Source organism: Cupressus sempervirens, chromosome 5 (genome assembly GCF_028749045.1).
Source record: "Cupressus sempervirens isolate cs-2001-9-10 chromosome 5, ASM2874904v1, whole genome shotgun sequence".
NCBI classification, from domain to species: domain Eukaryota; kingdom Viridiplantae; phylum Streptophyta; class Pinopsida; order Cupressales; family Cupressaceae; genus Cupressus; species Cupressus sempervirens.
This window is the reverse complement of record NC_143122.1, coordinates 686,669,330-686,691,053: the sequence shown is the minus strand read 5'-3', so window position 1 is coordinate 686,691,053 and position 21,724 is coordinate 686,669,330.

The following is a 21,724-nucleotide window of genomic DNA, read 5'->3' as shown; positions in this document are numbered from 1 at the left end:
TTATTTAGGAACCTCAAGAGATTACCTAGAACCTTGTTAACGATTTTAGTTTAACCATCTATTTTGGGATAGTAGGTTGATCCAAAGGAATGGTTAGTACCAAATCTACTCCACAAATTCTTCCAAAAGTGACTCATGAAATTTACATCCCTATCTAAAACTATGCTCAATGGAAGTCCATGAATCCTCACAACCATCTATTTTGGGATCGTAGGTTGATCTGAAGGAAAGGTTAGCACCAAATCTACTTGAAAAATTATCCGAAAAAGTGACTCTTATAATTTACATCCCTATCTAAAACTATGCTCAATAGAAGTCCATGAATCCTCACAACTATCTATTTTGGGAAGGTAGGTTGATCCAAAGGAAAGGTTAGTACTGAATCTACTCCACAAAGTCTTCCAAAAGTGACTCATGAAATTTACATCCCTATTTGAAACTATGCTCAATGGAATTCCATGACTCCTCACAACCTCTTTGAAGAACAAATGTGCAATGTGGCTTGCATAATTGGTGCTCTTACATAGAATTAAGTGACCCACCTTGTTGAATCTATCAACAAATACACATACACTATCATAACCCTATTTTGTCTTGGGGAAACCTACTATGAATTCCATGCACACACACTCCCATGGCCTATTTGGGACTGGTAGGGGTTGATAAAGACCTACATTACTCATTCTTCCTTTAGCTTTCATATATACATGCATTGCTCTACATACCTAGTCGCGTCTCTTACTAGTTTAACCCAATAATAGAACATTTAAACCAGCTCTAGGGGTTTTCTCAAACCAAAGTGTCCACTTAGGATTATATTGTGATTTTCTATATTAGGTTCTCCCTTATTGAACACCTTGATACACATAATTAGTTCCCCATAAATAGAAATCTATTTTGTGAGGTAAATTCAGAGAACTTTCTATTAGCATAAATTTTGATGATACTACATTGGGGGAGTATCTTGAGCATTGGAGAGTATTGATATGTTTCATTGATGACTATTTTTGTCATCAACATAGCATTGTTTCTATAAAGATAGATAGAGTAGAAAACATAGATATTGATGCTACAAACAATGGTTTGATTGTCTGGTTATGTGTAGTTATGGACATGTACACCATAGTGTCTTGATGGTGTGGTCAAGTGTATAACGTCTAAGTCAATGGTATATGGAAGTTGTACCTCATTTATAGAGAGTAGTTTAGCGATAGAGTATTGGGAAAATAGTTCCTAATGATTTTTGTATATCTTCCATTTGACATGTAATAAAGTGGTGTAGTTATGAACTGATAAAGGATAGTTAGTTGATGATGTTAGTGAGTGTGCAAGTCTTAGTATTGTATGTGTAAATTTTTCTATAGATAGTGAGATAACAGTGCTATTGGAATTATAATTTAATTAATTATCTTATTTTAATTAATTGGGAAAGCCTCAAGGAAGACTTAAGGAATTATTATGAAGATAAGGTATAAAGGACAGTTGTTTTCCTTAATTGTAACATGTGTTCAAGTATTGTGATCATTGTCCAAGTGTGAATTATGAAAAGGAGTAGAATGCTTACTAAATTCTTATAAGTGATCAAAGGGATTATTGGATGTGTAGTTTGAGAGTTGGTTACAAGATATGAAGAAGAAGAAGTCTGGTTGATAGGACATAGATAGAGGAAGTGACACAAGGAGGGAATGGCAAGAAGTAGGGCCAAAGGCACACCCAGCAATCCAAACCAACCTTGTAGAGTTAACACAATAAAAGAAAACACATAAAGAGGATAGTACTATAGAGAGAGAGAACCCAATTCTTTATAGATTCGTGAAAATGTCTGCATACATGCCCAACTCTAAGGCCTTCTAGGTTATGACTAGATACAAAATACACTCAAGATCTAAGATCTAGTATCAAATTCATAGCTCCATATGCAAACTTTCTAAGCTTTCATGTTCTACTCTCAACTCACTCTCCTCTGCCCTAACTCTAACCCTAAACACTTTATTTATACTTTCCAAAATGACTTACAAATCATTCTAGAATAATACATAATAGGAAGGCCAACCCAACAATGGTCTGGACACATCCCAAGAAAATATATCCTCATAAATATCATGATCAAAAGAAATCTTAGAAGTCAACTTGCACCAAAAATGAAAAAACCAAGTTCAAAATATTGATGCTTGGCATCAACAAGGCAACTTAGCACATGAAGGATCACTCAGCATCTATTAAGTAACTCAACACATGAAGAGTCACTCAACATACACTAGGTAAGTTGGCACATGAAGAAGAGCTTAGCACACACTGCAGAGGCAGATGGGATAACATGCAAACATGAGTGTTAACATGATGTGGGATAACTTGAACTTAGTTTAAACTAAAAAATTATTAGCACTAGTAGTGATTGAAACTTGGCAACAACTAGTAGAATGAAAACAAAATAGTAGGATAACATGTCAACCCAAGATGCTCCTACATCAAACAACTAGGGTAGAAAGAAATGATTCTCCTAAATCATGAAAGTGTCACAACCTAAGGTGAAGCCAATCTAGATTGATAAATCCATCTAGCATCTTCGACTGGTCTATTCTTCCACTGCAAAAAATATTCATAGTAGTCATTTCCTCTTGTGCTTTTACCAACACTCTGATCCAATATCTATTCAACCTCTTCAATCTACTTCTTAGGATAATCATCAGGTATAATAACTTCATCATTTAACTCATGATACCTATACAAATCAGCAACATTGAATATAGAAGATATATTCATGTCATCAACAACTCAACTTCATAAGCATTTCCACTGGCAAACTTCTTCAAGATCTTACAAGGTCCAAACTTCTTCATCTTCATCTTACTATATGTTCCAATTGGAAACCTTCCTTTCTTGAAATGAACCATCACCTCATCACCAACTTCAAGAACATGATGTCTTCTATAGTTATTAGCATTCTTCTTGTACTTCTAATTACTTTGTTCCAACTATAGCTTCACTTCCTTATGCAAAGACTCCATGAAATTGGCAAATTCTTCTCTAGCAACACTTCTCTTCTCTTCACCAGCAATATCTCTTAAATTTGATACTCCTTTAGGTTTCATTCTAGTAACAATCTCAAAAGGTTTCTTCCTTGTACTTCTATTCACAAAATTATTATATGAAAACTCATATTGTGCTAATACCATCTCCCAATTATGTGTTTCATCTCCAACTAAGCATCTCAAGAAATTACCCAAGCTTGTATTCACAACCTCTATTTGTCCATCAGTCTACGAATGGAATGTAGAACTAAACTTCAACTTAGTACCCATCTTCTTCCACAAACTCTTCCAAAAGTAACCAATAAACTTACTATCTCTATCAGAAATAATACTTCTCAATAATCCATGCAATCTAACAACCTCTTTGAAGAAAAGTTCAGCAACATGCTCAACATATGATGTCTTCTTACATAGTATAAAATGAGCCATCTTAGAAAATCTATCCACAAGAAGTACAGAATCATACCCCTTTGTTGTTTTAGGTAATCTAAGAAAAAAATCCATACTAATGTCACTCCAAGGTTTCTCAAGAATAAAAATAGGTGTATACAATCTAGTATTCAGACTTACTCCTTTTGCAACTTGAAAAACTCCACAACTCTTCACAAATTTCTAAATATTCTTATACATCTGTGGCCAATAATACTTCTCCTTATAAAATTCACTATCTTATCAATTCTAAAATGTCCATCCAATCTACCACTATGCTTTTCCTTGATCAAATTCAACCTCATAGAATTTCTAGGAATACACAATTAAATACCTTTGAACAACATACCTTCTTGAATGAAATTTTCATTATACTTATTGATGTGATCTATTTTTTATCTATTAGATTTATTTCTCTACACTCTCTCCATGCCTCAAAAAAATTAGGATCAGCATCATACAACTTTTTCATTTCATCAAAACCAAGAACTTTAATTGTCATTTCAGTCAACAAAGAATGTCTTCTACTCAATGCATTAGCAACTCTATTAGTAACTCCACTCTAATGTTTAATCACAAATGTAAAACTGTGCAAATACTCAACCGTCTTCATATGTATTTGGTTCAATTTATGTTGACTTCCCAAGTACTATAAAGCTTTATGATTAGTATACAACACAAACTCCTTAGGAATCAAATAATGTCTCCACTTCTTCAATGCTTGAATAATAGCATAATCTTGATCATACACAAAATACTTCCTTTTAGCATAATTCAACTTCTCACTAAAAATAGCAATAGTCTTACCTTCTTGACTTAATACAACTCCTATGACACTACAATTGCATCACACTCAACTTAAAATACCTTAGTGAAATTAGACAAAGCCAATATGGGAAACTCAACAAGCTTTTGTTTCAAAGTCTCAAAACTCTTATCAGCTCCATGTGTCCACTTGAATTCCTTTTTATATCTTCTCATTGTCTTAGTCATAACATTGCAAACAACACTAAAATTCTTTATATTTTTTTTGTAAAAACTAGCCAAACCATGAAATGATCTTATTTCACCCACATTCTCAAGTGTAGGTTACTCCAAAATTATTTAAACCTTCTTTGGATCCATTCTCCAACCATCAGCCAAATAACAAATCCCAAATACACAATCTCTCCTTGCATGAAAGAACACTTTTTCAAATCAATCAATGACTAAATTCCTCTTTCAATCTCTCCAATACTTGCCTAACATGCTCAAGATGTTCTTCCTTAGTCTTGCTGAATATCAAAATATCATCCAAATAAACAATCGCAAACTCACCCAAGAATCTTTTCAGAACATCATTCATCAACCTAATAAAAGTACTAGGTGCATTAGTCAAACCAAAGGGCATAACCAACCATTCATACAAACAATATTTTCTCTTGAAAGAAATCCTCCATTCATTACCTTCTCTAATTCAAATTTGATGATAACCACTCTTCAAATCAATGTAAGAAAAATACTTTTCTCCACTCAAACAATCCATTATGGGTTGGTCTCGAATTGGTTTTAACAATTGAGTGTCAAAACACTTAACCAATTTCTAAGATGATGTTGAGTATAATACAGATACCAAGCTATAGTATGTGTTGAGTTAGAAATTCAATAGGTTTTGAGTGAACTTCAAGTACCAAGCAAGATTCAAGTGTCAAGTGATAAGTGATGTTGAGTCACTATAGGTGTTGAGCAAAGTATAGATGCTGAGTGAAATAGAGTTGCTATAGGAGCCAAGTGAGACAAAATTCCTATATGTGTTGAGCATCACCAATCAATAAGTGTCGAGTAACATAGAATTAGTATATGAGTTTGTACCTTCACAAGCTTAGATATAAACCATTTTTGAGTTGACATAAGATTAATCTCGAAGGATCTTAAAGATAAGATTGAATCTTTTGCATTTCCTATGTAATTAGTATTCAGCCAATAAGGAAAATGGAGAAAGCATGCAACCAATAGGAAAAGTGTAAATATTTGAGCAAGAAAAGAAGGATGAATATTGATCATAGATTCATACCTAACCCTAAGACTTAAAATCCTATATAAGGAAGACAATACCTCATAATTCATGCAAGTGTAAGAGAAATATATGGAATGCATGAGAGAGAGTTATATGGGAGAATGCTAGTGAAGTTTAGAAGGGTGTAAAGATTTAGAGAATAAAGAGCTATGTTGCAAAATTTAGTTGGTTAGAATAGAGTATCAACATTTTGAGCAGAGACATATCAGATCAGGAAGGATCAGATCAGACTAAGAAGAACAAGGATCTAGAATCAACAGTTAAAGATTGTAATTCATCAGGTCAATGCATTCTAATACTTTCTAGCCATTGTATTAGGAATGAAAATTCTATGGAGATAGGTTGTTTTAATAGCCATGTTTTAAGCCTTTAGTAAGGTAATAAATCCTTTAATTGGGTAACATTCCAAATGAGTGTTTGTAAATCCTTTAACCAAGTCACTTTTAAAAGGGTGTAAAGCCTTTAATATGATAGACCTTTCATAGGGTAGGCCATTGGAAGTGGTCAAACTTTGTAATCTTAAATAGTTACATATTGCTACAGTGATAATTTTTGGGTATCATCCCCACCCCTATTTTACCTTCTCATTTAGGAGGGTTTCTGGGTGACCAAAATCTTGTGTTATCTATTTTCATGCATGTCATTACTTTTATGTTATTTAAATATAGTAGATGCATATGAATGATCTCAGTTAAAAGGTTTTAGAGGTTAAATATTGTTACTTCTGATTCACCCCCCCCCCCCCCCCCCCCTCCCCACCCTCTCAGAATTAAATCTTCCTGCTATAATTTCAAAATTTGGTATTAGAGCCTAGTTACCACAAGGAGAAGCCTTATAGCTTGGAGAAAAGATCTGGAAATGAAAGTCTATAAACTTGGGAAGATCATAGAAAATCAGGTGATTGACATACGACTTGCTCTACATACTTTGGAAGAAGCAAGGGAAGAATTAAGAAAATCCTTAAAGAGAAGAGGAGAGATTGCCATAGCTGAGAATGATACACAATACAAGGAGATTGACACCTCAAAATTGCTTGAAAGTGGAGATTCTAAAGAGTTTGATGCAGCAATAGAAAATCTGATGGAGAAGAATAGAGCTCAAGAAAAAGAGATCAGAACTCTCAAGATTGAACAAGAATCTCAAGCCATGATGCTCTGTGAAGTGACTGAATAGAAGAAAAGAGCCATTAAATATAAGGTTATGCTAGGAGATGACAAGAGAAACCTTTCCAACAAGCTAGAAGAAAAGTCAATTGATCTTGAAATAATTTCCAACATGTAGCTAGACACCCTAAGTTAGATGATGAATGCACATCATGAACTGAATGTTAAGGACATAGAGATCTCCACACTAAAGATGCAAAATGATCTGAAAAGAGAGAAGGATATTTTAGAGAGCTTCAACAAACCAAATGAGGCCATCAAGTACTTTGAATAGATATTGAAATCACTAAGAGCCAGTAATGATACTTCAAGACTAGGATACACTAGCACTAAGAAAAGAGAATCATCCAAGACTAGAGAAGAAAGAAGTAACAAAAGTAAGAACACTAAACCTACTTGTCATTTTTGTGGTAAAAAGGGACATACCTCTAATGTGTGTAGGAGAAATAATTCTCATTAGTATGAGAAACCTAAAAATATGGGCCATTATTACAAGTGCAACAAGCAAGGACATCAAAAACATGAGTATAGGACTAGGACTATTAGAACACCAAGATTTTAAGGTCACTACTACAATTGCAAGAAGTATGGACATAGAGCTTTTGAGTGTAGATCAAAGCCTATGTAGAAACCTAATCAACTAGTAAGAGGAAATAATCATAAACATCACTATAATTGGGACTACAACACCAAGTATAGTTGTCACTACTCTCAAGAATATGGACACATCCCCAAAAATTGCATAAGAACACATTTTAGTGGAAACTATAGCAGATGGTTCAACCAAACCACATGCTTCAGTTGTTTAAAGACTAGCCATATCAACAAAAATTTCCCAACAAGGTCAAATGCACCCAAATCATAGTTTAACAAAGGAAAAGGAAAGGTAGATGTTGAACACATCAAGAGAGAAATGAATAAGACTTGGAAGAAGAAAGATGGAAGCAAAACATTGAATGAAGGGATCACTTCACCCAAAAGGTCAAGTGGTCACACTTCATCTAACTAAGAAAAAGAGAATTTGTGGGACTGATATACAAAGCTTTATCATACATCAGTTCCAACACAAGAAAGTACTGAAGAAGATAGATCAGCATGAATAGAGATGCAAAATTAGAATTTCAAAAGTATTGTCGAGTTTCTTTCAAATGCTGAATAAAATTCTAGTTAATGCTGAGGTAATTGCCAAAATTAATAGAAGCTTAATGATTAGTTACAGTTGAGTTGGTAGTGGAAGTCAAGCGAAGGAAAATTATAGTAGAAACTGAGTAAACAAAACTCCATTGGATGCTGAGTGGTTGAAAGACAATGGAAGTTGAGTAATGTAGAAATGCTTAAGAATTCGAGGGGATAGCTATAAATGCACTAAGCATTAAATGCTAAAAAATAACGGTATATGAAGAAGAGTGCAGAATGATTTCAAAGTAGAGAATACAACATTTCAAAAAATTTCTATGTAGATTCAACATAGTTTTATTGAATCCGGGGTATTTACACTAGTGTTGAGCTACACAATTTTAAATTTCTTCATGTTCAAACCCTAGATAGAAGAAATAGCCTCTAATTCTAAGAAAACTTAGGAGAAAGAGCTATTTGGCATCCAATTTGTGTCAAATGAAGTTAAACAACCTAATTTTTGGTGAATCCCTAAAGTTGCATACAAAAATGACCCAGTCAGAGCCCTATCTATTGTTCCCCCTAAGGTAATTATGGTCCTGGATGTTAGGAGATATTATAATTGTAATATTGGAGCTATAAGAGACATGGAGATGAGAGAATCATATGATAGGTTGTGTGAGAATGGAGTTTTGAATTAAGAGTACCAAATTGTTGAAAGGAAGGGTTTGACTCATGTCCTAGAATTCCCCACTATCTTCAAAACTGAATGGATTAGAATTGTGCTTAGCAATATTCATGATGAAAGTTTATGGTTAGAAGATGGCCCAATAAAGATATCAAAGAGGATTATTCATAGGTTAACAAGGTATCCAACCCTAGATCAGCCCAAGACCCTCAAAATTGACTCTAAGGAGTTAATTGAGAAGAATATAGGAGAAAAATGGAACAAGAGAGGAATGACTATAGATACCATACAAGATCCTCTTGTTGAATTTCCTACTAGGGTTATTTTATAGAAGTTCTATCAGTCTAGTAGACTCAATAGTGTGCCATACATTATAGTAGATGTTGGGTACAAATTAGTTAAGAAGGATCATCCTTATGATCTTGTAGAATTGTAATTGCAACAAATCAATGATAATCTAGGAGCAATAAGGAGAATTGAGGGAGCACAATGCAAATTTCGTTCAATTTTGTTTTGTATATTTTTCTATAGAATGAATTTCCATCCTTTCGTAAAGTTAGCTAGAAATAAAACATGTTCATTATAGCTCAAGTAAATGAATACATTGAACAAATGGGAGCTAATTTTAAAACACTTATGACTGGCTATTTTGAGGCTTTCAAGAAATCCATGAAACAGAGATTGAGGATACCTAGTTCACTAGTTGAAAAACATGTAAATGATGTATGTTTTCTTGTGGATATTGATTATACTTACATACAAGTAGCCATACCAAGGGTTAGATTTCTAAGACCTCTTAGTTATGAAATAAATATTGATGAGGCATCTGCAATAATTATAGCTTTGTTAGTAGAAGAAGTGGATAAGAGTGCACCACATTTTGTGACTTATGATGTGGTAAGATCAAAGGTAGATATGGAGTTGAAAACTACCTCCACATTGAAGAAAAAGGATAAATTGGTTAAAAAGCTATAAGCTAAGTTTGGATAATGGGCACCTGAGGCAGAGGTAGAAGAAGATGAAGAGGCAGATGATAATGATGATGATGAACAAGGTCAAGAACTATTAGCATTAACCCAAGGCACAGGTGAGGATGCAAAGGAAGAAGGAGGTGCCAAGTAGGAAGCACCTAAGGTTAAACCCAAGAAGAGAAAGGCACTAAAATAGCCTACAACATAGCCAAAAGCCAATAATAAAGTACCTAAGCCAAGCCTAGCCAAACCTACCACAAGGACAAACACAAGGGAAACAAAAAAAGTGGCCAAGAAATAGGAGAAGTAGAAAGCTACACAACAAGGAGAGCCAACAAAAAAGAAGAGGAGAAAATATGTTGCACCCCTAGAGTCAGATGAAGAGAGAACATTCTGACAATGAGCAATTTAGAGTGGTATGTCACACCACCAAATCTGATCTTGAAAATGTTTGTGATAAAATTAGGGATAATGTAGATATAACTAGATTAAAGAACATTGATTTTAATAATATTTTAAGGGAAGAGCAGAATATAGTGGAAGAATCTATCTACACTATGATGGCCATGTTCAAGACTACCCCACTTGAACTTGATAATTCTATGCCAAAGGAGCTAAGTTCAATTATTGAAAATAAATGGCATTATTGCCTGAACATGGAGAAAGAAATAAGAGATTCAACATTGGCTCATCCAATGCCTAATCTTACAAAAGGTCAAATAAGAAAAGCTAGTAAGAAACATGGGAGCAAATTTGCACCCAAATACAAATCCTTTAGCATTCTACAAAATAAGATTAAGGATGTTGTAAAGAAGTCCACACAAATGTGTAAATTGATTTATGGGCTAACCACAGTGAAGGAAGGACAAGAAGATCCCTTTGAGGGAAGAAATGATGGTGAAGAAGAAGAGGAAAATGAAAAGGAGGAAGAAGTCATAGTGGAGGAGAAGATAGAGAAAGGTGATTGGGCAATAGCTAAGGAGAAGAAATAGGAGCAGAGTGTCCATGACACACAAATGCCACCACCTAGTCCTCCACATATAGTACCTACATTGGCATAAACTATAATTCCAAAATATGTTCCTAAAATTTTTGGTTAGAACATCAAACCATTGACTATAGAGGATCTCAAAAAGATACTTCACCAAACAACTTTGCAATCATAGTTGTGTACAAACCCTATTTTGGTGAGTGTAGAGGAATTGAAAAAAGTTGTAGCTGAAATAACTAAGATAAAGGTGAATACACCACAACCTCATACAAATACAAGTGATCAATCACAAGAGAAATAAGCACAAGATGTATCTACTCAAGTTGATAGTTTAGTCACAATAACTACCAAGGAGAAAATAGGACAAAGGGACATCTCTGATTCTACAACACAAAGCCAAGGTGCACCTCCTCTAATCACCATAATTAATCAATGTAGAATAGAAGAAGATAAGGAAGAGGAGAAGACCCCTAAGGAGAGAGAGCAAGAGGCAATACAAACTCTAGTAAATTTCCCTACTATGGGGACTCCTACTAATTAGTCAAGCACTAATGCAGTACCACTACAAATTTCAGCACCAGGCTCAAGCTTTACCAAGGTAGCAAGGGTACTTCACTATGGAAAACCTACGCTTGATGAAGAGATAGTCATACCAATTTTTAACTACAAGACAATGAAGATACCACAAATAAATGAAGTGCAAGAGGCATTGAAGAGGACAAAGAAGTAGGAGATACTTAGGAATGAGTATAGACAAAGGAAAGCATTAATAGAAATCAAAGACATTTTCCTTGATGCATTCAACTTTCCAATACCTAATGAAACAAATCCCATCATGGTGCAACTGTTCAACATAGTGGACTAGGTACAAAATGAAGACATTGATACCAATGTCAAATTATTGGAATGGTTTGAAAAGAGATTTCAAATGAAAGTTAATGAGAAGATATTAGGTGAAATAGAACTATCCCAAGTTGAACTAGCTAAGAAAGTTGAGAAGGTGAAAATAATACTTGAGAACATATTCTTATTGTACTCCAAGTTGTGTGATTCTTCATAAATCACACAAGAGACTAGCCAAACAATATTGAGCTTGGAGAGGAACCTTAAGGTATCAAGCACACAACTACCAAAGGATCCATCTCAAAGTGAGAAGCATTTTTCCACAATGCTTCACACCCAAAAGGAGTTAGTTGTATTAATAGAAAAAGATGCTAATATTAAGCCAAATTGATATAGTTATAGTCTAAAATAAACCCAAATATGGAAGTATTGCATAAAGACATTGCCAATGTAGAGAATCTTTTAAAGAAAGATCCTAATCTTTCTACATTAGAAGGCCTGATATAGCTTGTAGCAGAGACAACCATCTAGCTTAAAGCACTAGAAATAGCATTGGACAATTGGGATGCTACTCTAAAGATAATAATGGAGGTAAATAAAACATCTTTGGCTAAATATTTCATTCATTCTTAGGACCCTTTGACATAAGTGTCAAAAAGGGTGAGATATATTAAATATAGGAGATAATAAGAATGGGGGATATAATACATTATGTAGATAAAGCGGGAGATATAATTTGGGGGAGATAATAAATGAGACTCAAAGGAGAAAGAATACCCAAAGGGGGAGATATTCAAATTTTGAGGAGAGATAAGGACAAAGCCAAAATGATACAAAAACTACAAGGAGATGTGTGAAAGGGGGAGTAGAAATGAAGGGGGACTAAAAACAAAGTAGAAATAGAGTAGACAGAAACAAAGGCAAAGGAATGATAAGGCAGAAAATGGAAACAACATGAGACAAATTCAACACAAGGAATTTTTGGATACAGAGATGGCACATCAGCTCAAGGGTAGTTACAGGTTTTTGAGGTATATAGTCTTCTTAAAGTTTTTTATATATGCTAAATAGGATACATATTATACTCATAGAGATCATATCCATAATGTCTAGTTAAGTATTTTTTCCACTTATGTCAAATGGGAAGATTGTTGGTCTCAGATTGGCTTTAACAAGTGAGTGTCAACACATTTAACCAATTTCTAAGATATTGCTGAGTATAATACAGATGTCGAGCTATAGTATGTGTCGAGTGAGAAATTCTATAGGTGTCAAGTGAACTTCAGGTGCCAAGCAAGATTCAAGTGCTGAGTGATAAGTGATGCTGAGTCACTATAGGTGTTGAGCAAAGTAAAATAGAGTTGCTATATGATCCAAGCAAGATAGAATTCCTATATGTGCCAAGCATCAGAAATTAGTAAGTTTCGAGTAACATAGAATCAATGTATGAGTTTGTGCCTTCACAAACTTAGATGTAAACTATTTTTAAGCAGACTTAAGATTAATCTCAAAGGATCTTAAAGATAAGATTGAATCTTTTGCATTCCCTATGTAATCAGCATGCAACCAATAATAAAAATGGAGAAAGCATGCAAGGAATAGGAGTAAAGATTTGAGTGGGAAAAGAAGGATGAATATTGATCATAGATTCATACCTAACCCTAGGACTTTGAACCCTTTAGAATGAGGATGATACCCCATAATTCATCCAAATGTAAGAGAGATATATGGAATGCATGTGAGAGAGTTATATGGGAGAATTCTAGTGAAGTTTAGAAGGGTGTAAAAATTTAGAGAATAAAGAGCTACATTATAGAATTTAGTTGGTTAGAATAGAGTATCAACACTTTGAGGAGAGACATATCATATCAGGAAGGATCAGATTAGACTGAGTAGAACAAGGATCTAGAATCAACAATTAAAGATTGTAAGTCATCAGGTCAACACATTCTAATAATTTCTAGCCATTTTATTAGGAATGAAAATCCTATAGAGATATGTTGGTTTAACAGCTATGTTGCAAGCCTTTAACAAGGTGATAAATCTTTTAATAGGGTAACATTCCAATTGAGTGTTTGTAAATCCTTTAAGCAAGTCACTTTTAATAGGATGTAAAGCCTTTAATAGGGAAAACCTTTCATAGGGCTAACCATTGGAAGTGGTTAAACTTTGTAACCTTAAATAGTTACATATTGTTGTAGTGATAATTTGTAGGTGTCATCCCCACCCTAGTTTTACCTTCTCATTTTCGAGGGTTTTTGGGTGACCAAAATCTTATGTTATATATTTTCATGCATGCCTTTACTTTTATGTTATTTAGATATGGTAGATGTATGTGAATGATCTCAATTAAAAAAATTTATAGGTTAAACACTATTACTTTTGATTCAACCTCCCCCCCTCAAATCTAAATCTTCCCACCTATAATTTCAACATTATGCCATCCATCCTCAACATAGGAAACCTATATTTCACTATGATCTTGTTAATAGCTCTATAATCAGTACATATTCTCCATTCTCCATTCTTCTTAGGTGCTAACACAATAGGTACAACACAGGGAGTCAAATTTTCTCTAATTAAACGCTTCTACAGAAACTTAAGCACTTGCCTATTAAGTTCTTTATTCCCTATAGGTGTCAATCTATATGGTGTTGCATTTGGCAAATTAGCTCTAGGAATTAGATTCATACAATGACTTATACTTCTCATTGGCAATAAACCATCATGAGTATCCTCAAAAATAATCTCCTTATACTCATTCATCAATTCTATAATTTATTTTGGTACTTAACTACCACTATTTGTTGTCACTCGGTCATTACTAGCTTCTACTATCACTCAACCATTACTATCCAAACTCAGTCCTCTAAGAATTATGGCAAAATAGACTTGATTCTTCTTCACTTCTTTTTCAAATTGTTTCCCATTAACTATGCAAAGTTTTATTGTAGTACAACTAACCTCATTTGGACTTTCAATCAAAGGTAGCAATATTTTCTTCTTCCCATTCATCCAAAGAGTATATTGATTAATCTTCCATCATTTACTATCTATCATATTGCCAAGTTCTTCCCAAAAATATATGACAACAATCCATAGGCATAATATCACATAGAACTTCATCAAAATAATGTCCAATCTTGAACTTCATAATACATTGCTCATTTACCAATATCTTATGCTCATCTTTGATCCATGAAACATGATAGGGTTTAGGATGTTTCAGCCTCTGTAACTAGATCTTCTGATGCCAAATTTTTTTAACTTCCACTATGAATGATCACCTTGCAACATTTTCCAGTCATCTTACATATGGTCTTGAAAAAACTTCTTCTCAAAATAGTTTCCTCATCACTTCCCTTATTACATAAGGTTCTTCCCACCATTAGATTTTCTCCACCCTCAAGTCTAGTTGGTGAACTCTCAATGTCTTCTTGAATCAAAATATTTTTATTATTCTACCTACTTTTAGAAGATCTACCTTCAAAAGATCTATGCCCTTCTTTACAATATTTGAAACAACTACCATAAAAACTACCTCCAAAATATGAATAACCTCTTCCTCGATAAGAACTAGTACCTCCTCCGTAAAAACTACCACCTTTCTAGTCAATCTTGTCTTTGTCATCATTCTACCATTCAAATTTTCCTTTATCTTTCACAAAACTATCAGATTGGCCATGTTCACTATAAGATCTTCCTCTACCTCTCTAGAATCTACCATCTCTACCTCTATCTTTCTTCATGCTTCTTTGTCAAGATCTCCTTAGATTTTAGGGCATATTGATATGCTTCTTGTACACTTTCCAATTTCATAAAACATATTTCATCTTGAATTCTATATCTCAATCCATTTATGTACCTTGCAATTTTCTCAAAATCATCATCCACATGTCTAGATATGATGTCCAATCTATATAGTTCCTCAATATACTCTTTCACAATTATGTCTCTTTGTTTCAAATTTTTCATCTTTCCCAACAAGCTAACTTGGTAATTAGTAGGAAGGAATTTGTTCCTTATCTTGTTCACCATTTTAAGCCAAGTCTTGATCTTCCTCTTTCCTCTCCATTGTCTATCAGTTTGCAAATGCTCCCACCACAATGAAGCATGACCTTTTAGCCTAGTAACTACAATCTTCACCTTTCTATTATTAGAAGTCTTTTCATACTCAAAGAACTTTTCCATATTAGAGATCCAATCCAGCACAACATTGGTATCCAACTTTCCATCATATGGGACAACTTCTATAGTAGGCTTTGAATGTATCCTAGACAATACTCTTAGCAATCTTTCCTCATCTTGATCTTCTTCTAGTTTGACATTAGGATTTGGTGCTATCACTTCATCATCACCCACATCCTCAAGATGTTCCTCTGGACTATCTCCACAGCATCTAATCTAGCTATAGTTTGTCTCAATTGATCCAATATAGCATTATCGACATTTTCTCTACCATGAACCATCTTTACAAATTAGGTTCCTACAAGATCATAACCCTCTACTGTATATGAGCAATGTTAGTATGCTAATAGAAACCAAATTTAAATAAAGCTTCTACAAACTAAACAAAATTCATAAACTTCAAGATAGACTAAGATGAGCTCTCAATTGAGAATATGAGCCATTAATGGGCTCTCTCAATGAGAAGCTCTCTTGTAAAGTAGCTTTCTCTAAATAGATAGGATGTATGCTCAAGCTTATGCTTCAATAAGGGCTTCAAATGGAGTTGGAATTTGGGTGTGAGTGTATGGTTTTGATGTAAAATGGCTTCTCAAAATGGCATTATGGCTTTACTTCATGGATTGTGTTATTTTGCAAAGGGGAAGCATCCAATTTATAGGCAAGAGGCTTGACGGATTGAGGGCTAAGATGCAAGGATGGGAAAAAGCTCATGGAGGGCTCAGATTGCATGAGAGGAGAGCACATGGATTATGCTTCCTTACAACCAATCAAGGAGTGACACATGTCACATGGTGAGAGGATGGAGGAAAGGGGAAGGATGAGTCAACAAAGGAGGCTCAAGGGATAAAATCTTCATAAAGACCCCTCATAAGTTCTTTGTAAGAAAATTTATGACTTTGTGGGCTTTATAAAGTTTTGTGGTTGAAGATATTTGTGAGAGATACCATGAAATTCGAATTTGAGGGTTTAGGGAGGTTTTAAGCTTGCTTAGGGTTGTAAAAATGATTAGAGGAAGGGTTAGAGATGGCTTAGGACTAGGCAAGTGGATGGCAAGTGGATTGCAATTAATGAGGGTGGGTGAAGGAGGAGATATTTGTTAACTTTGGCTTGGATTAGTAATTCTTAACCCATGTTTAGGAAATGTGACAAGGTTAGGAGGGGATTAGGATTAGGTTTAAAAACATCTTCTAGAAGAGTCTAGACTTTGGATGAGGATGAAGACTTTCTAGAAGAGTCTAGAACTTCCTAGGATAAGATTTTATGAAATAAATAAAGTTTTATTTATTTCAAGGGTTTGGGTTGAGGAGATATTTATTAAAATATTTTTAATAAACATGAGGATTAATATTTAATCTTAATTAAATATTTTGAGTTGGGATTAGGGGTAGGAAATGATGGGATTAGCCTCTAATTAAAATTAAATAAGGATTAGAAGATTTTGGAAGAGGTTAGTGGTCTTAAGGAAATTGGCCAAGTTTTGGGCAAAAAATAATTTTTTTATTTATTTTGGGTTTTTTGGTCAATTTATTAATTAAATAATTAATAAATAAAGAAATAATGTTTAAATAAGATTTAAACATTTTTGGGAGGGATTCCTTAATTAAATACTTTATTTTCTAAAGGTTTTTAGGTGTCTACAAGATCATAACCCTCTACAAGTTATAGGTCAAATCTATAGATCTACAACCCTACAACCAAATCTAAAATAGGGTTTTACATGATCCAAGGTCCTAGTATAAAATGGCTCACACTTTAGTGATCTACTTGCACACTCAAGAAAAACAACACTCTAATACCACTTGATGCAAGGAGGGCATGGAAAAAACTAGGGACAAAGGCACACTGAGCAATCCAAATCAACCGTGTAGAGTTAACACACTAAAAGAAAACACACAAAGAGGACAAAACCAAAAAGAGAGAACAAAATTCTTTATAGATTCATGAAAAATTCAGTATACATGCCCAGCTATAAGGCCTTTTGGGTTATGGCCAGTATAAAATACATTCAAGATCTAAGATCTAGTATCAAATTCGTGGCTCAAGACACAAACTTTTCAAAATTTTCCATTCTACTCTCAACTCACTCTCTTTTTCCCTAACTCTAAGCCTAATGTTCAATTTATACTTGCCAAAATGGCTTACAAATCATTCTAGAACAATACATAATAGGAAGGCTAACCCAACAATGGTCTAGATACATCCCAAAAAAATGTATCCTCATAAATGTTGCGATCAAAAGAAATCCTGCAAGTTGGCTTGCACCAAAAATGTAGAAGCCATGTCCACAATATTGATAATTAGAATCAACAAGATAACTTGACACATGAAGGATCACTCAACATCCATCAAGTAACTCAACACATGAAGAGTCACTCAGTATACAGTAGGTAACTTGGCACATGAAGAATAACTTAGCACATAAAGAAGAGCTCGACACATACTACAGATCGAGATGGGATAACACATAAACCCAAGTGTTAACACGACATGGGATAACCTAAACTCGGCTTAAAATACAAAATTATTGGCACTTAAAAATTGTTGCAACCTAAAAATGACTAAAACCTAGCAACAACTAGCAAAATGGAAACAAATGAGAAGGATAACATGTCAACATAGGATGTTCCTGCATTAGGAAGGAAGTACAATTTAGTTATATTATTCTATAAGGAATAATATAGAGATAATTTGGGTAGTGAGTTCATTAGTGGTTCCCTTGAAGTGGTTGGGTAGTGGGTCTAGATGTCTTCCACAACTCCTAATAGGGTTGGGATATCATAATAGGGATTGAAAGTCTCTTAATAGGGACTCATATGTACTCAATGTTGTAATAGACTCCTAACAAGCTCTATCTTCTATTAAGGAATATTTATATTAGTAAATCATCTTTTAGGTACCATCCCTATCAGGGCATTCCTTCTAATCAAGGGTTTCTCTAGTTAACATATTTGGTGTTATTGTGTATGAATATCTTGTTGTGGATTCAATATACATTACTCATATGGTTAAGATTGTTTAAGATTTTAATTTATGATATTATTTGGATAATTTATTCACCCTCCCCCCCTCTCATTTATATTAGTGGACTATATATTCTAAAAATTGATATCAGAGCTTTAGGTCCTTGAAGGAAAATCAATAGTTTTGGGAGATCAATGGTGACAATGTTTAGGAAGGATAATCCTAGATTTTATGGGTCCAACTATGATAGTTGGAAGTAGAAGATGAAGACTCATTTTTTGTGAGTGGGTCCAAGATATTGGATCTTGACAAAAAGTTCAAAGATAGTTGTTGAAGAAGAAAAGCTTGAAGGTTGTACTAAAGAAGAGAGAGATCTATTAATGTGTAAAATGAGACCAAGAGAATCCCTAATGACAACACTTCTAGAGAATGAGTATAGTCAGCTGAAATCACTTGTAATATCTCATGAAATTTGGAAAGCTTTAGAGTCTACTTTTGAAGGAAATGATCATTGAAAGAATGAGATTACAAAATCGGATATGTGCATCTCAAGATGCTAGAATGATGGAAGATGAATATATAAGAAGTTATTTTGGCAAAATATTAGAAATGGTTGTAGGTATTTGGTCTCATGGTGGAACCAAGGAAGATGATAAAGTCATATGGAAGATCTTGAAAAGTTTGACACCACCATTCAAACCAATAGCACAGATGATTCAGCTAGTGATGCCTTGCACTAAGGATTTCACTAAGGAAATATTACTTGGAAGATTAGAATCAAGTAGAGTAGATCTGAGATAGTCTACTAAACTTGCAAGAATTGAAACAACCTTTAGTTCCTTAAACATTTGACTTAATTTGACGAGTGCTAGTACCCATGGAGATTTTGTTGGTAGTAGCAGAGCTGATGAAGAAAAGAAAATTGAGGAAGGAATAGCCCTTCTAGTGAGAAGAGAAAAATGTAGTAAGAAAATCTTAAAATGTTGGACTTGTAATGAATTTGGTCATTATGCATCTAAATTTCCTAAAAGAGAGAAAAAAAATATAAAGGGAAGTTTAATGCTAGAAGAGATAGAGACATAAATTCTTTGTATGCAAATAAATATGGAGAATCTAATGAAAAAGGTCAAAGTGAGAGTGACAATGAATTAGGATTTGTAGCTATCAAGGAAGATGATCATGATAGAGAAATTAGAGAAGAAAGAGATCTAGTTACCCAAGTGGAAAAGAAGTCTAATTGGATAAAAGACAATGGTTTTTCACATCACATCACTAGTTATATGAATAAGTTTGTTAAGTTCAAGAATCATGATGGAGGTATTGTTAGATTTGGTAACAATGTAGCCTATCATATAATAAGAATTGGATCAATTAATTTTGATTCTAAACTAACACTAATAATGTCTATTTTGTTCATGGATTGAAGCATAACTTATTGAGTGTTGGATAGTTGGTGGACAAAGGTTATTAGTTGCAGTTTACTAAGAAGATGTGCACTACCAAAGACAAAGATGGTAAGATAGATGATTGGAAATGACGCTAGATCTAGAGGTAATGTATTTCAACTAAATCCTATTGATATGACATGTTTGGTAGCTAAAGTGGATAACAGTTGTTGTGGCATAGAAGATTCTATCACATAAACATTGATAACATTGCAAAGAAGAAAGTATCATTCCCTAGCAAGAAGTTCACTACCACAGAGAATCTAAAGATTTTTTACATAGATTTGAGTGGTCCCTGTAGAACAAGAAGATTCTATGGTGAAAGGTATTTCATGATTTTTTTTGATAATTTCATTAGAATGATGTGGGTAACATTTCTTAAAGAGAAATTTGAAGCTTTTGAGAAGTTTAAGATATTTAAGAATAGAGTTGAGAATGAATCTATTGTTAAGAGTAAGTGTTTAAGATATGATAGAGGAGGATAATTTACCTTTAGAGAGTTTGAGAGGAACCTCTTTATAGCAATATCGTGAGAATGCTCGAAATAACAGAATACAAAGTGATAGCCGAACTCAGAATGAATCTACTGATCGCAGGCCACTTCGAGGGGGTAACCTCCTTTGAGCAAGCTCAATACAATAAATTCGTCTGTGCCCATCAAGGGCCTCAACCTATTCTTATATACTGGGTACGATCTAAAAAAGTAATACTACCTATGCATGTGGGATAATAAAATATACTCACGGGATGACTTACAAAGCATATGCGTCCAACAACACTACTCTAACAAAATAAACAGAAGGAATACACAGGTTCCTAACATCCCCTCTCCCTTAGAAAAAAGCTTTGTCCTCAAAGCTTAAGGTGTGGAAATTGGTGTTGAATCTGAAGAAGGGGTTCCCAGGTAGCATCCTCTGGTTGCATGCCATGCCACTGAATCAAGACCTCAGAGATGGAGCGAGAGCGAAGCTGGCGAGTGCGCTGGTCAATGATTGCCACCGGCTCCAGGATAATGGATCCTTCCGTATCCATTTCAGGGAGAGTAGTTTGTGCTCTGACAGTGGTACCCAGAACTTTCTTTAGACAAGAAACATGAAAGACTGGATGAATGCGGGAAGAAGGAGGAAGTTCCAGTTTATAAGCAACTGAACCAATCTTCTGCAGAACCTTATAAGGCCCATAAAATTTTGGGGCCAGCTTATGACGCCCTTTCAGCTTTAGGGAGGATTGTTTGTATGGCTGTAGACGAAGAAAAACCATATCCCCAACTTGAAATGAGCGCTCAGAACGGTGTTGATCTGCTTGCTGTTTCATCCGATTACGGGCCATGTGAAGATTATCCTGTAAGGTACGAAGAATCTGATCCCTGCTGCGGAGAACTATGTCAACTGCCTGGACTGGTGAGCTGTTGGGAGTGTAGGGAAGGAGCACTGGAGGTGCCTGACCATAGACTGCTTCATATGGAGTCATTTTAGAGGCAGTGTGGTAAGAGGTATTGTACCACCATTCAGCTAAAGGGAGCCACTTGGCCCACTGATGTTGCTGTTCGGAAGTGAAGCAACGAAGATAAGTTTCCAAGCATTTATTGACAATTTTAGTTTGACCATCAGTTTGTGGGTGATAGCCCGAACTCATCTTCAGTTTGGTGCCAGTTTTTTGAAATGGGTAGAAGATGAGAAACAAAAACTTTTTTAGTTACGGCAAACTTGGATTTGGGTAAAACTCATATAGGAAATGGGTGTTCGACGGGTGGTGGGAGACTATCTGGGGACAAGGGAAAAAGAAAAATGAGGGTTTCAAGGGTAGGGAGGCGAAATGAGGCGAACAGTCCAAGAGGGATA